This window comes from Pinus tabuliformis, chromosome X, assembly GCF_031772625.1.
Source record: "Pinus tabuliformis cultivar Carrire ecotype Pingquan chromosome X, CPIR1, whole genome shotgun sequence".
Taxonomy (NCBI): Eukaryota; Viridiplantae; Streptophyta; class Pinopsida; order Pinales; family Pinaceae; genus Pinus; species Pinus tabuliformis.
The window spans coordinates 231285982-231302733 of NC_142308.1; the positions used below are offsets into that span (position 1 = coordinate 231285982).

The 16752-nt window shown below is 36.1% G+C and overlaps 2 pseudogenes; both read left to right on the top strand.

Annotated features, from left to right (window-relative positions):
* The first annotated feature begins 2623 nt into the window (after positions 1–2623).
* LOC149139209 (pyruvate kinase 1, cytosolic pseudogene) lies at positions 2624–11765 on the top strand (annotated as a pseudogene).
* A 4096-nt stretch (positions 11766–15861) lies between these two features.
* On the top strand, positions 15862–16497 carry LOC149139210 (pyruvate kinase 1, cytosolic pseudogene; annotated as a pseudogene).
* The last annotated feature ends 255 nt before the right edge of the window (positions 16498–16752 follow it).

Consider the following 16752-nt stretch of genomic DNA (forward strand, 5'->3'; position numbering starts at 1 on the left):
GTAATCAAAGCAAAAGATGAAGCAGAATCTTCATACCTTTTGGGAGTTTTCCTTTCCCTTGTAGACCTTCTCAGAGCGACTGGTTGCTGAACTGGTTCAGAAGCTTCAACGGATTCCTTTGTGTCTTCAACACCTTTTTCTCCAGAAGTCTCTCCTTCCTTTCGACTGTCACCGAAAGGTCTAGCCTCCAACTGAACTTGTTGATTCAGCGATACCTGTTCCTGTTCAATTCTTTCAACATTTGATTTTAACAGAGAGGATTCATCAAATGTTACATCTCTACTAATGACTATCTTCCGCAATGTAGGATCCCACAACCTATATCCTTTCACTGCATAGTCATACCCAAAAAAGACATAACATTTTGACTTTGGATCTAATTTTGAACGCTGATTTTTGGGAATGAGAGAATAAGCATCACAGCCAAATATCCTCAAATGTGAATAGTCACAAGACTGACCTGTCCAAACTTCTTCAGGAATTTTACAAGCAATTGCTATTGAAGGTGATTTGTTAACTAAATAACAAGCAGTAGATACTGCTTCTGCCCACAACTCCTTTTGCAAGTTAGCATTGCTGATCATGCTTCTGGCTCTTTCCATAAGAGTCCGATTCATACGCTCAGCAACACCATTTTGCTGAGGAGTATAAACAACAGTTTTGTGTCTAACAATTCCCTCATCCTTACAGTATTGTTCAAATTCAACTGAAGTGAACTCACCACCATTGTCAGTTCTTAGACATTTAATAGATTTGCCTGTTCTTTTCTCTACCACTACTTTAAATTGTTTAAAGACATTTAATACATCAACTTTCCTTTTTAGCATATAGACCCAAACTTTACGAGAGTAATCACCAATAAACGTTAAAAAATACAATGCACCTCCCTATGACACAACAGGGGATGGACCCCATAGATCAGAGTGAATATAGTCTAAAACATCTTTACTATTATGATTTCCAACTTTAAATCTCTGTTTACACTGGTTTCCATACACACAATGCTTATAGAAATCTAACTTCAAGGATTTCAGATCGGGAAGAGATTTATGTTTCATCAGTATCTGAAGACCTTTCTCGCTCATATGACCCAATCGTTGATGCCACAGACGAGTACCTGCTTCTTCCTTTTCTGACGCAACCGCTGCTTCACTGACCTGAGTACTTCCTTTTAACCTGTAAAGATTTCCGACCTTTTCTGCCTTCATAACCACAAGGGCTCCTTTAAAGACTTTCAAGACGCCATCCTGACCTGTAAACTTATAACCATCTGAATCCAACACTCCCAAAGAAATCAAAATTTTCTTCAAATCAGGTACATGTCTAACACTAGTTAATGTCCTAACTGTGTTATCATACATCTTAATCCTGATATCTCCCATCCCAACAGTCTGACATGACACATTGTTACCCATAAACACAGAACTACCGTTTACATTTTTATATGAAGTAAACCAATTTCTATGTGGGCACATGTGATGCGAAGCACCAGAGTCTAACAGCCAGCTATCAAAACCCTGAGAGACATTACATTCAGGTGAAGTTTCATCTATCATACATAATTCTTCAGCAGATAAAACTTCGTCTATCATACCTGAATCGACCTGATTCGCTTCGTTCTTCGGGTTTTCGGATTCCTTTCGTTTCCAACAGTCCTTCTTCAAGTGTCCAATTTTACCGCAGTTCCAACATTTTGCCTTACACTTCTTGCCCTTCGATTTCAACTTGGAAGAACCCCTTGGTTTTTCTCTTCTTTCCTTTGAGCGTCCTCTAGCGACCATGGCTTCTGATGCAGCTGTTTCAGTGCTGGATTTCCTTCGTACTTCTTCAGACAGGAGAGCTCCCATGACTGATTCAAACTTCAAAGAATTAGCAGTGCTGAAGCTGATTGAAGTTACGAAGTGATCCCACAATTCAGGCAGAGAACACAACAAGGTTATGGCTTTATCTTCTTCCTGTATTTTGACTTCCATATCTGTTAATTGACATATTAGTGTATTAAAAACATTCAAATGTTCTGCAATGTTTGAACCTTCTTTCATTCGAAGACTGTATAGCTGCCTTTTCAGATAAATTCTGTTGGTTAATGACTTTTTCATATAGAGATTTTCAAGTTTTTCCCACAATCCTGACGCCGTAGTCTCTTCAACAATATTGAATAGAACTTCATCCGCTAGGCATAACCGGATGGTACTGAGAGCCCGGGCATCTAAGTCCTCCCAGTCTGAAGTAGTCATGGTTGCAGGTTTCTCAGTTGCCCCATCCAATGCCTTGTGCAACCCTTGTTGCACAAGCAAAACCCTAACCTTTAGTTTCCAAAGAGAAAAATTGCTCTTTCCGGTGAATTTCTCCACCTCGAATTTCGCATTCGACATCTTGGCCATTTTTCCCTTTCCTAGGGTTTTAGTCTTTCTAGGGTTTATATATATATTTTTGTTTGTCTTTCTCAAAAAAAAAATAATAATTCCCCAATTCAATTATTTCAAACCCTTTGTTTGTTTTTCTTCAAACTACATGAAATCTTTCCTTCAATTCACATAAAAAAACCACCTTTTACAAATTTCTGGAAAATTTTTGGGAAAAATAAATTACCCGGATCTAACAGTGACTCGGCGTACCTTCAATGGCTCTGGCATGCAAGTCCTCATGCAGACTCTGCCTGGTTTTAGCAGGCAACATGCAGACACCTCAATGCGACGGCTTCAGCAGCGATTCCAGCAGGTCCACGCAGAGCAGAGAACAGCTCTTCACGCAGGTCACACGGTTCCTTCACGCAGAAAATTCCCAGCAGGTCCATGCAGATCTCAGGGAGGTCGACGCAGGTCTCAACGCCTCCTTCACGTAGCAAATCCGCAGTTTGATTCCCTCACGCAGGTACAAAAAATCTCACGCAGGTCTACCCTCCTTCACGCAGCAAATCCGCAGTTTGATTCCCTCACGTAGGTACAAAAAACCTCATGCAGGTCTTCTCAGGTTGCCTTTCACGCCTCGCTGGTCTTCACACAGCTAAGAACCAACCGCCACGCAACAATGAAATGCCTCACGCAGATCTCAGGGAGGTCTTGATTCCTTCTTCACGCAGACAACATCAATTCTTCACGCAAGGTCTTCACACGGCTTCTCACGCGGACAGGCTCTTTCATGGAAAAAAAACACCTCACAACTGATACAGCTTCATGCCCAATCGCTCGGCCCTCGGAGCTCTGATACCACTTGTTGGTGAATTAGAAGGAAAAATAGGAAAGAATTACACACATTCAGTTATATATTGACCAATAAAACACCATAACTAACTGGAAACCAAACACACACATAGACATAGGATTTACGCGGTAAAACCTCGACAATGTGTCAAGGAAACATCCACGGGGCAAGGGATTGGAATATATTATTCAACAATGATTCTCCACACATATACATTCCATGTGCATTCACCAGTTTTATATCATCGACCTCCGTTACATAACTGACAATTCGGTATAAAACTGACTAATTACATTTTACCCAAAATTACTAATTCGTTGTCAAACTAACAGTCTGCCACCATAACCACCCGTCTCAGAGAAAAATAACCACAAACCGATTCACATCCCACCAGGAGCCAAATAAATTTTTGAGTGTTGCGTGATCGACACTATATAACCACCTAAACACAAGCGGAATGAATCCCCGTATTCACCCTCACGCAAATGAGGTATGATATTTCACATGAACATGGGAAGTGGCATTAACTGCAACATAATGGGGAGGTAGATTGCCTCCCCTCCTCAACCCATGCCAAATGTCGTAAGTCATGCGTCTAACATCAGTGGATTGAAACTGTCAACCACCCCCATCGGGGAGTAATTGTTTAACATTTAGCATTTATATGTCGGCTCAATTAAAAAATAATAATAAAAGGTGAAAATTAATATAGAGCCCACTATGGTGAAGATGTTGTAGTGTAAACATCTAAGTCTTGGCTCAATTAATAATAAAAAGTTAAAAGTAATAAAAATAATAAAATTCAATTTTTTATATTGTAATTTTGTTTGCAGGGTAGCTTAGCCCCTCCAACTCATGTTGGAAATTATGCTTTGGGAAAATTTGTATAAATAATAAGTTATATTGGTCAATGCTAATTTTAATAATGGTTGATAGACAAATCATCCTATAGTTTGATGTTAAGTGGATAAGTAAATTGCTTGCTCAAGTAGAAGAACTTCATAAATTTTGGCGGGTAGTAACCACTAGTAAGTCTACACATTTACAATCTTACTCCTACATAAGTGCTCAAGAAAACATAAATAATGGTGGGAAATAACCCCTGTAAATATATTTTTTACATCATATTCATATCCTTTTTTTATGAAAAGACTTGCTTAAATTATGGTGGGAAGTAGTTGATGGTAAATATATTATTTACTTGAGTATAACTCATTTTCAAGTATTTTATTTTTGGACGGTTTTGTGCAAATCTTAAGAATATAAAATCACTAAACAATAACTAAAATCATGCATGAATATTGCAACCATATCAGTAAATTATGGCATAAAATATGTAAGGCAGGGACCTTCAAGTTATGGTCCAATCAAATATTTGAAAATGATTTTTCTAATAATATTGAAAAATAAATATTTATTTTTCAAAGTTAAACATTCTAATTTGCATTGGTCAATGCTAAACTAATAGTGATCAACAAACAAATCGATTGTTAGTGTCCTGCCTTGGCAGGACTAATAATGATTCCATAAGAATATTTAAATTTAATTAATAAGCACATTAAAAATTAATACTTATAATAAACTTACAATATAACAAGTTTTTTAACCATGGATATTCACCCCACTTTGTTATGGATATTATTAACTTGTAAATAGTTTTTGCTACAATACCATGGCTTATCAATACCATATGCGGAAAAGCCATAACTCATTTCACAACGAAAAATTAAAATGTAAAATATTTTATACATTACATATATCATTGATTACATAAAGTGAAAATCCTTCATCATATGGAGAGGCGGGGGGTGGATGGGGGGAGAGGGAGAGGGAGATGGAGCAGGGAGAGGGGGTGGGGGGGAGAGATGGATTAGGGAGAGGGGGGGGAGAGAGAGAGAGAGTGAGATGAAGCAGGGAGAGAAGGAGAGAGGGAGGGATATAGTGACAGAGTTGGAGGGTAGAGAGAGAGAGTGATGGGGAGGTGTAAGAAAAAGGGAGAGAGAAAAATGAATAGAGAGAGGAGGGGGAGGGAGATAGTGACAGATCTTGAGGGTAGAGAGAGTGAGAGTGATGGGGATGAAAGAGAGAGGGGGAGGTGTAAGAGAGAGGGAGAGAGAGGAGGGGATGGAGAGGAGAGAGGGAGGGAGATAGATAGATGGAGTTGGAGGGGGAGATAGAGGGAGGGAAGAAAAAAGACATATATAGATAGAAGTAGAGCAAGAGGGAGAGTGATAAAGGAGAGATGGAAAGAGAGGGAGAGTGATAAGGGAAGACAAAGAGGAGAGGAGAGAAAGAGGGAGAGAAAGGGAAGAAAAAGAGGGGGACATAGAGATGGAGGTGGAAAAGGGAGAGAGAGGAAGGAAGAGAGGGAGAGAGAGAGTAGAGGAGGGAAGAGAGACATAGAGAGAGGAGAGAGAGGGAGAGATGGATCCAACCTAGATATGGTATGTGTGTATATAAAAACTAGCCTAGATGCATCTTAACTCCGGACCTATCAAGCACCGAGAGGGATCAAATCAATTTTCACTGTAAAATAAGTTTGTATCTCTAGATATTTGATCCCTCTCAGCGCTTGATAGATCTAGGGTTAAGATGGATCTAGGCTGGTTATTATTAAATTATATGGTATAAACATTAGCATTATAACATTAGTTAAAGTTAAAAATAAAAAATGTGACAATGAAGCTTACATTATCTAAATAAATCACAAATAAATTATAGAATCCATCTTAAAATGTGTGAATTAAATGCTACATTTTCTAAGAATATTATAATTAAATTACAAAATCAAATTTTATATAATTAATAAATTGGATAAATTACAATGTATTTAACAATTATTATTGTTTGAATAAAAAAACGAGAAAGTTTGTATTTTTACTTTTTTTGGATAATGTGTATTATTAATGATAAATTATAAAATAGTTGGAAACCTTAAAAAACTTAGTGAGAATAGTGTCTATTACCTCCATAAATATTACATTTTAATGTGTGCGTGTGTGTTCTATGTGAAAATTTCAATCTATCACAACAATTGGAAATTATTTTCCTAATTGTTAATTTGTTTGTAGTTTGTTACGACAAATACCAAATAACTCACTGTGATTTTCAAAAATAGACAGTGGAAGAAAAATAATGTTGGAATATGAGAAAATCTAGCACACACATAAAATTCACACAGTTATTTTTGGAGAAACGTTCCCGAAAAAACTCAACTTGGGAAAACTGGTGCACCAGATGAGGGTTTTATTATTATGCAGCAATGAGAAATTCTAAGCGCAATAATTTGGATGTCGAATACTAGCTATCCAACAGAGAAAATAATGGAAAAAATATCTAGAGGGAAATTGCCTTCTCTCCAGGAAAATCTGACACTTGATTGCTTCTGAAAAGCAAGCCGTGTAATTGGGCCTGCGTAGGCTCAACGCCAACCTGATGCTGTTGCCCAAACTGATTGCTAATCTAGCCATCCTGCCCGTTGCTGGCTAGGAAAATGTCTCTTCGACACTCTGGAATCTTTGCCTAGCCTTTGGAACTGAAAACGTCTGCCCTCTTCAGCAAATCAAACTGCCTTCTTAAGGCTTTGGATTGCCTTTGTGCAACCTCTTGGAGAAATATCGACCTCTCTGCAAATGCACTTGCTGGATCTGAAAATCTTCCTCCAACCTCACTATCCCTGCCCCTCATTGTCTTTGCCTCGATCTCTAGGTCTTCGGCAACTGCTACTGCTCTCTGGAAATCGATCTGCTAAGGAAATCGAACTACTGAAGTGTCTTCTCCAAGTGCCCATCGAATTCTTCTTATAATCCTCTGTTGGAGCACCAACGACCAAGATTAAAACTTAATCAAGGGCTAGGATCATCTTGAAGTCGATCCATTTGAGTTTCTAGACTATTCTCACCTTGACTTAATTAATTCTGATTAATTAACCAATTTTCCTAAGTTTAGACTTAGGAAACATTAAAAAATAGGTTAATAATCTAATTAAGTAATCTCTAGGTGGAATTTCCAGAAACGATTTCTGGGTTTTGGAGATCTCATGCATTCTAGCCTCTCCACCAAATTTCGTGGCTAGAACACATCCAATGCTACAAAAACTAACATTCAATAATATTTGACTACTAAAGTCTATATAAGTGTACATATTATATCTCTTGTTGGATTTAAACTTGTGACCTCTTATAGGAAAGCTCATGTTCTTAACTATTAGAGAAATTAAGTTGTACTATATTACTTTTTGTAATCTTTTAAAAAATAAAGAATAAATGTCTTATAAATTTTTAAAATAAATAATTTTTTTATTTATCATTAGTTTTTCATATTGATTTAAAGGTGGTAAGTGCATAAGGGAGACTCTATGATCTTGAAGGTAATTAAGTAGTTTATTTCACTTGGGGCTTGGAAATGTCTCTAATAATCTCGACGCTGATTCATTATGGCAAGGCCTCTCCATTGCAAAGAAAGGAGGTATCAAATCAATGATATTTGTAGGTGATTCTATATTGGTAATCAAAGCAATAATCAATCAAGCTAACCTTGGGGGAACAAATTGAATTCCCTCACATATCAAAGCAAGCGCTCTCTTCTTGAATTTAATTGGGTCATATTTTACCACAACAAAAGATACTTGGACAATAAAGTAGATCATTAGCCAAAGATATCCTCCTCCCTGGGCCTTGGTGACTTAATAAAAATTGGGACTCAAGGCTATAGCCTAATCCTTTGATCAATTAATTAATGGACTACTAATTGTCCCTCATTTCAAGATGCACAGATTCATCTTCAAGAACTAGAAGTGATATGGGAAGGATGATGGGTTGTGGTCTTCTTAGCTTCCACATTCAAAATGACGAGCCTCATTCATGGTTAATGAACGTAGAGGATTGAATCCTTGCATGATAATGTCAACTCTTCAACTCACTTAGTGTTTCTCACTAGTAGAATTGTTATGGAATTTGTGGAAATGGGCATCTGGGAATAAATCTAGCAAAGAGATCGGGGTATCTCTGGCACTTGGGAACATGAATATTGAGCCTTTTGGTTGACCTATGCAAAGGAAAACAACACTAGATCAAGCTAGTCTCCTTATGTGGCTAAATCAATTCTCTTTTGTTCATTCATATCATACATCGAATTGAGAACAATTATCTCTTTTTGGGGTTTGAATGATAGACAAATTTATGGCATCTTTCCAGTGTTTTTCTTGAACATTTATGTGTGAAAGATTTATCCAATGTAGACATGGATAAATTTGATCTAAAGGATGTTCACAAGGTCCTCCATAAGCATGAAGAAATAAATCAAGTCAATAGCAATGCATTAATGATTATTTCTTCCAAAATCATAAAGCTTAAGTAGGTCAATGCCACCCATAATGCAAACATCATGAATCTTCTCCTTTTAGCAAAAAAACTCTCTAGGAGTTGAGTACAATTGACTTCTCTTTGGTTTTCTCTAAGTGAATGAATGATTTTTCTCTAGCCTCTATCAAGCTTAGCTTTAGGAACTACATGTAGGTGAATTTGTTTATTGGAATTACGACCCAATGGAGATTCAATTCCCTACTATTCCCTAAGTTCCTCAATTTCAATGAAGAATTTAAGGGTTCTACAAGTGCAAGGGAGCAAATTAAAAACATTATGGGAAAATGAATCACAGGTAAAATACGGATTGTTGAATTAAAATCCATGCATATTAGCTAGTTACATATTTATATTCTAACACGGGTCTCCAATCTGTTCTCAGGATTGTCTTTTAATGAGAGCAATCCATTTGTAATTTTCTTATAGTTGAAACACATGAACATTTTGTAGGAACCTTGCAAGTTGCAGGAGTTTGGGATTTAGGCTCCCCTCTCGAGCATTCCAAATTCTATGAGGAAGTTGAAGCGCTTACAACAGATCGTGATTGGTGCTGTCATTGAATATTCATTCGAGGAGGAGAAGATTAATCTGAAAAAATTGCCATAAGAGTTTTGCATTATGCAGTTGTTAAGAGCAATGGACTTAATAGGATGCTAAAAAATGAAGTCACTACATGAGTGCTGTGGTAATGTAGCTATTCTCCAACACATCATCTTGACGAAGTGTAATAAATTGGCAATGTTGGATACATTGCCAAATTCTTTTGGTAATTTAAAAAATCTCCAATAGATTGAGTTGTTTGAGTACCAAGCTTTGAAGAGGTTGCCATATTCCTTTGGTAAGTTAAACAACTTCCAATAGATTTAGTTGATTACGTGCCAAGCTTATGAGATCCTGTTGTTGTAACATATTTTGGTACATTGAAAATTACAATTTTTTAGTGAGAAATTGCCAATTTCTTTCTTGGCCAAATGCTAAGATATATGATTATTAAGTACTTTTGAATGATTTATAAATTTTTAATTTTAAAATACCATGATATTTTTATAAAAATATATTTGAATATTTTTATATAAATATCTCTTTAAAATTAAAAGTTGTATTATTAATCATAAGTCATATACAAGTTAAAGCAACATGTTAAGTTAAAGGAGGAGCCCACAACAACACTAATCAAAGCATGGGAGGAACACGCCTTTACAAATATTGAAATACAATAGCACATGGGATAAATATGGAGCAATTTTTAATGGTCAATATTAGCTCTTATAAGATCAACGACTTTCATTTCACTTCGGACCCCCCAAGGTCATCTGAGCTTTAACAGTTGGGGGGTCTGAAGTCTTGTTTTGAAAAATAAACCACTTTTCCACGTGGCATATTCCTATGCATTTAGGACCCCCCAAGTCCAAAACCATTTACCAGTAGAGACCCCCCCCAAAATCCACTTGTGGTTTCAGGAAAACAATGGAAAAAAATTTCGCGGACATCTACAGACAATGAATTTCAGACTCCATTTCCAGGCAAACAGAGACAAAATTCAAAAATCCGAGACATGGGTTTTGTGAAGAACGACATCAATTATATCTCATGGGGGAATTTAGGAAATTTCGGAAAAATGTTGAGCTGTTTGGGAGATTTCCTCAATTCTCTCAAGGGTATATACCCAGATTTCGTGATGGAGCAATGTCTTCATACGGTTGTGAGGCATTGAAAATGAAGCTAGCCATGGTGAATCATGGGATTCTATTTCCAATTAGAAATGTTAAGATTATAGATTCAAGTTTTGGCAACTTGTGGAACAGATTATCTGCACCCAGTTTATGTAAACGAGAATGAATCAAACATGCCATCTTTGTCGAGTTGTAAATGCCCAAATGCAACTAGAAATCAAATTTGTAGTCCACAATATGCCAATTGCTTTTCTCAAACTTATCAATTGAAAGTATGTGATCACGGAAGCTATTCATGCCTATTTTCATTTTGTAATGGTGAAAATAAATTGGAGAATTTTCTATGTCTTGACCTGGTGGTTTCAAACCAGACTATTTATGCAGATAGGTTCAAGAGTCTTGCTTCAAAATATGATGTGAGTGGATATCCAACACTGAAGTTTTTTAGCAACGGCTTCCCTATAGATTACCAAGGCCCACAGAAAGTAGCTTTACTTGTTCCTTATAAAAAATAAATTGCTCCTCCAGATGTTTTTGTTCTAAGTTCAAATGCTGAAGTTAATGAGTTTATCAAAGCATCTTATAAAAATTTCCCATATTTATTGATTTTGGCGTGGAAGAATCCCTGGTGGTATATTTTGGGAAGTAGTACAAGCAAAGAGCATGGTTCTCATTAGAAAAGGAAATTTCAGATGAAGTTATGGCCCAATATGATTTTGACAAGAAGCCAGCTTTGTTGGTCATTCACCCAAAATACAGGAGCAAGACATATTTTATGGTCCCTTTGAAGGAGAGTTTTTGCAAGAGTTTATCCGGCAAAGTTTGCTACCACTGTGTGTACCTATAAGATATGAAACTTGGAAGCTGTTAAAGGATGAAAAAAGGCCTATGGTCGTTACAATTGTGAAGGATGAGGCGAAAGAGAAATCATTGCAATTAATCAAGAGATTAAAAGCTGTTACATCTGGTAATCGTGATTTGGTCTTTGCATATGTGGGATTTAAATAGTGGGAAAAATCTGTGTAGAAGTAGAGAAGGTTCATAACCAAGCTTCTTATTTCAAGAAAACTATGAAATATGTGGGAGAACCAATGAAACATTTGGAATCCATTGCATCATCAACGATACGTTCAACAATCAAAGTGAAGGCCTCTGTTATAGTTGTTTTCACATCATCTGGACATGTTGCAAGGTTGATAGCAAAATATAGGCCCGCTATACTAGTTTAGCAATTGCCATTCCATGGTTGACAACTAATTGGTTAAAATGGAGTTTTACTGGAGCATTTCAGGTAAGGAAGTGCCTTGCTGTCAGAAGAATTTTTCTTATGTTAGCAAACCCTAAACACGTGGCCGAGTCTACAAGTGTGACAAATGAGTCTATATTGAAGAACGTGTTGGATCATGGAAAAGAAATAGACATATTTAAGCCTCATGATCGTATAACTGTATTTCAAAAAGTTCCTGACTCAACAGTTGAGAAGATAATAGGGCTCAAAGAATTAATTATTTTGAGAAGCTTCTGACTTATGTGAGTCGTAATGAAAAACAAAGAAGAGGAGGTGTATTTGACAACCTCAAAGCTTGATTATATGAATGCATATAGAATATTCGATGAAATAATGGGATAACAAGTTGTAAGCAAAGAAAATGAACATTCAATGAATCTAAGAGCTCTCATATTGCACATAAACTTAAGCAATGGACAGATCTTCAGGAATAGTTTCACAATTCCCATATTCTTGGCACAAAATCAGTAGATAAGGGACCAATTCTAGATTTTAAGGTAGAGAATTTTCAAACAGTTCCAAATTTCATGTAGACTATTCAGAGATTGTTTTATTTTTAGTATACTATTCAGGATTTTATTCCAGGATTATTTTAACAGTTTAGGAAAGATTTAGTATCTATATTATTTCATTTGTAATGTAAAAGGGTTGGCTTTTGATGCCAAGAACCTGTCAGCTTTGTAAAACTTTTATTTACATAATTCCTAATCAAATCCTTCCAGCTCCAATTTATGGAAGAACTTGTGCTTATTGTTGTTTTTCCAGTACTTTCATACTCTCTTTCTGCACATGTTCAAGTTTGCATAGAAGATTTTGGGTAAGAATAGATTGAGTATCAATCTTTTTGAAATCCCCTGCAAAATTATAATCATTTAAAGAGATCAGTTTATTGGACTATTTGTCTGAGATAGCTCCTCTACATATTTACTAATTATTTCCTTCTATCATTCTCTGCAATGTGTTTTGTTGGGCTGTAGAAGTTTTCTACATGCATCCAAATCTCCCTGATTAATTATGTCTTCAGCTTGACTGCTTAATTATCAGGAATATCCTTGTATTCTTTTGTCAAATTCTTTATAAATCATGTTATTCTATCAAGCTGGAAGCTGAAACTTTGAGGAAGGACTCTGTAAGAGGGGTATTTATTCATGAACAGGGATTGTGCAATCATCAACAACTATCCAAACTAAATCATAAATCTGGCCGTTGTGCTTCATAGGTTGTTGTTCAGTGATAGTGAACAACGTTAAACAAGGCCTTGTAACAACATTTGGTTCAAGGGCCAACTTGAACCTAAAGGCTGCTTGAGTTGGTTTCCTGGTGTAGTTTTTGTAGCCAAGGACTGCCTACGGGAAATAGGCACAACATTTGGCGCCGTTGCCGGGGAGCGAAGTAATGAAGAGATATTTTTCCCTGGAGAATGATAAAGATTAGATCTATTCCTTTCTGGTGAACAATGAGTAGGAATTTATTATTGGTTGCATTGTTTTCACTTGGCGACTCCACTTTGTCATATGGCGATTCCATTGGATTACCGATCCCACTATTTCAATATTTCAGTTGCCTTTACTGCTATGCAAGGTTCATTGATACTTGAAATCAGCAGTATATGTCTTTTCCTCTCAGCCATGATCAGAAATCTAATATTTCCACAGAGGATGCAGCTCCCAAAGTTCACTTGTGAATATAAGTTTCCTATGGAATTAGAATTTTATATTGTATATATTTTTTAGTTTTTCAGCTATTGGCCATGTGGTGTGTCAATAAACCCACTCCTCACTTGGTTATATTGGAAAGTAGATTACACCTAATAGTGTAAAGTTTTTCATTTCAGTTAGATAGAGGTATGTGGGATTGAATTGGTTTGAAACATAAGGATTATTTCATTTTAAGCAGCTGGTAAGCAGTAAACGAGTAATTATTTTTTAAAGCAATAGTGTTGGAGGTTTTGGTGATATTTCTTAACTATTTTAAGATTTGTATTATTTTTGCTGGGAATAGTCAACATGGAAAGACATGCAATCTTGTTTACATTGGTCATATGTTTGATGTCATACTTACATCAATTGTCTTGGAAGAAAGCCTATCGAGGTTGGACATCATCATTCAATTTTATTTTGCATCACTATTTGACAGTAAGAGAGATGTTGTTAAGAGTATTACTAATGAAAGTATTACTCAAATTAATTTGGAGGCCTAAACATTGACAAATTCTCAACTAGAACTCTTTCATGTTTTCACAACATATAGATGGGAAAGTTGATGTTTTCAAGGACATAATTTTTAGTTGCAGCAACCTTGAAAATTTGATGTACCACAAACACTTAAAAGTATGGGTTGCAGGTCAAAAATCAAGCTATTTTTAATGAAGCTTTGAATATAACTTATCAAACATCACATAAGTAATCCAAAGTTGAAACAATTGTTGGTGAATCAAAGGGTTGTGATGAGCAGTGGATGGGAACAATGAGCTATGTTGGCAACTGATATAAAAAGAAAGATATATTATCAGATCCGAGAAAAGGATTTGGAATAGGTCACAAGCTGCAGTGGTCAGATTATAAGTTGAGGTTACAGCTAAAGATTGCAGTGTCCAGGAAGTATTAGTTTGATTATAACAGGATATAGCTTAGGTCACAGGTTGATGGCATGACTCCATTGCCCAACAAAAATGCAATTGGTTTACTAGTTCTCTGCATCCCATAGGGGGAAGCAGTCCCCATTGGAGCCTATGTTGTAACATATTTTGGTACATTGAAAATTATAGTTTTTTGAAATGTTAAGATATATGTTGATTAAATACTTTTGAATGATTTATAAATTTTTAATTTTAAAGTACGAATATATTTTTATATAAATATCTCTTTAAAATTAAAGTTGTATTATTAATCATAAGTCATATACAAGTCAAAGTAGCATGCCAAGTCAAAGGAGGAGCCCACATCGACACTAATCAAAGCACGAGAGGAGCACACCTTTACAAATATTTAAATACAATAGCACATGGGATAAATATGGAGTAGTTTTTAATGATTAATATTAGCTCTTATAAGATCAACGATTTTCATTTCACTTCGGACCCCCCAAGGTCATCCAAGCTTTAACAACTGGGGGGGGTACGAAGTCTTGTTTTGAAAAATAAACAACTTTTCCACGTGGAATACTCCTATGCATTTCGGACCCCCAGATCCAAAACCATTTACCAATAGAGACCCCCCCTGAAATCCACTTGTGGTTTTAGGAAAATAGTGGACCAAAAATTCGCGGACATCTACAGACAATGAATTTCGGAATCCATTTTTGGGAAAACGGAGACAAAATTCAAAAATTCGAGACATGGATTTTTTGCCGAACGACATCAATTATATCTCATGCCAAAATTTATGAAAAATGTTGAGATGTTTGGGATATTTCCTTAGTTCTCTCAAGGGTATATACCCAGATTTCGTGATGGAGCAATGTCTTCATATGACTGTGAGGCATTGAAAATGAAGTTAGCCGTACTAAATCATGGGATTCTATTTCCAATTAGAATTGTTAAGATTATAGCTTCTATTTTTGGCAACTTGTGGAACATATTATCTACACCTAGTTTATGTAAACGAGCATGAGTCAAACATGCCAGCTTTGTCGAGTTGCAAATGCCCAGATGCAACTAGAAATCAAATTTGTAGTCCACAATGTGCCAATTTATTTTCTCAGCCTTATCAATTGAAATTATGTGATTAGGGAATGCTATTCATGCCTACTTTCATTTGGCGATGGAGAAAAGAAATTGGAGAATTTTCTCTGTCTTGACTTGGTGGTTTCAAACCAGACTATTTATGAAGATAAGTTCAAGAGCCTTGCTTCAAAATATGATGTGAGTGGATATACAACACTGATGTTTTTCAGCAATGACTTCCCTACAGATTACTCAGGCCCACGAAAAGCAGTTTTACTTGTTCCTTATCTAAAAAAAATCACTGCTCCAGATGTTTTTGTTCTAAACTCAAATGCTAAAGTTAATGAATTTATCAAAGCGTCTGATAAAAATTTCCCATATTTATTGATTTTTGCGTGGAAGAATCCCTGGTGGTAGATTTTGGGAAGTAGTACAAGTAAAGAGCATGGTTCTCAATAGCAAAGGAAATTTCAGATGAAGCTATGGTGTAATATGATTTTTCAAAAAGCCAACTTTGTTGGTCATTCGCTTAAAATACAGGAGCAAGACATATTTTATGGTCCCTTTGAAGGAGAGTTTTTGCAAGAGTTTATCCAACAAAGTTTGGTTCCACTGTGTGTTCCTATAAGATATGAAACTTGGAAGTTGTTAAAGGATGACCAAAGGCCTATGGTCCTTACAATTGTGAAGGATGAAACGAAAGAGAAATCATTGCAGTTAATCAAAACATTAAAAGATGTTGCATATGGTAATCGTGATTTGGTATTTGCGTATGTGGGATCTAAATAGTGGGAAAAATTTGTGCAGAAGCAGAGAAGGTTCATAACCAAGATGTTTATTTCAAGAAAACTGTGAAATATGTGGGAGAACCAATGACACATTTGGAATCCATTGCATCATCAGCGTATGTTCAACAACCAAAGTGAAGGCCTATGTTATAGTTGTTTTCACATCATTTGGACACGCTGCAAGGTTGATAGAAAAATATAGGCCGACTATACCAGTTTAGCAGTTTCCATTCCATGGTTGACAACTAATTGGTTAAAATGGGGTTTTACTGGAGCATTTCAGGCAAGGAAGTGCCTTGTTGTTAGAAGAAATTTTCTTATGTTAGTAGACCCTAAACACGTGGCTGAGTCTACAAGTGTTACAAATGAGTCTATATTGAAGATAATGTTGGATCATGGAAAAGTAGTAGGCATATTTAAGCCTCATGATCGTATAGTTGTATTTCAGAAAGTTGTTGACTCATTAGTTGAGAAGATAATAGAGCTCAAAGAATTAATTATTTTGAGAAGCTTCTGACTTATGTGAGTCATAATGAAAAACCAAGGAGAGGAGGTGTCTTTGACAGCCTCAAAGCTTGATTATATGAATGCATATAAAAGATTTGATGAAATAATGGGATACCAAGTTGTAAGCAAAGAAAGTGAACGTTCAATGAATCTAAGAGCTCTCATACTGCACATAAACCTGAGCAATGAACAAATCTTCAGGAACAATTTGACAACTCCCATATTCTTGGCACAAAATCAATAGATAAGGGACCAATTCCAGATT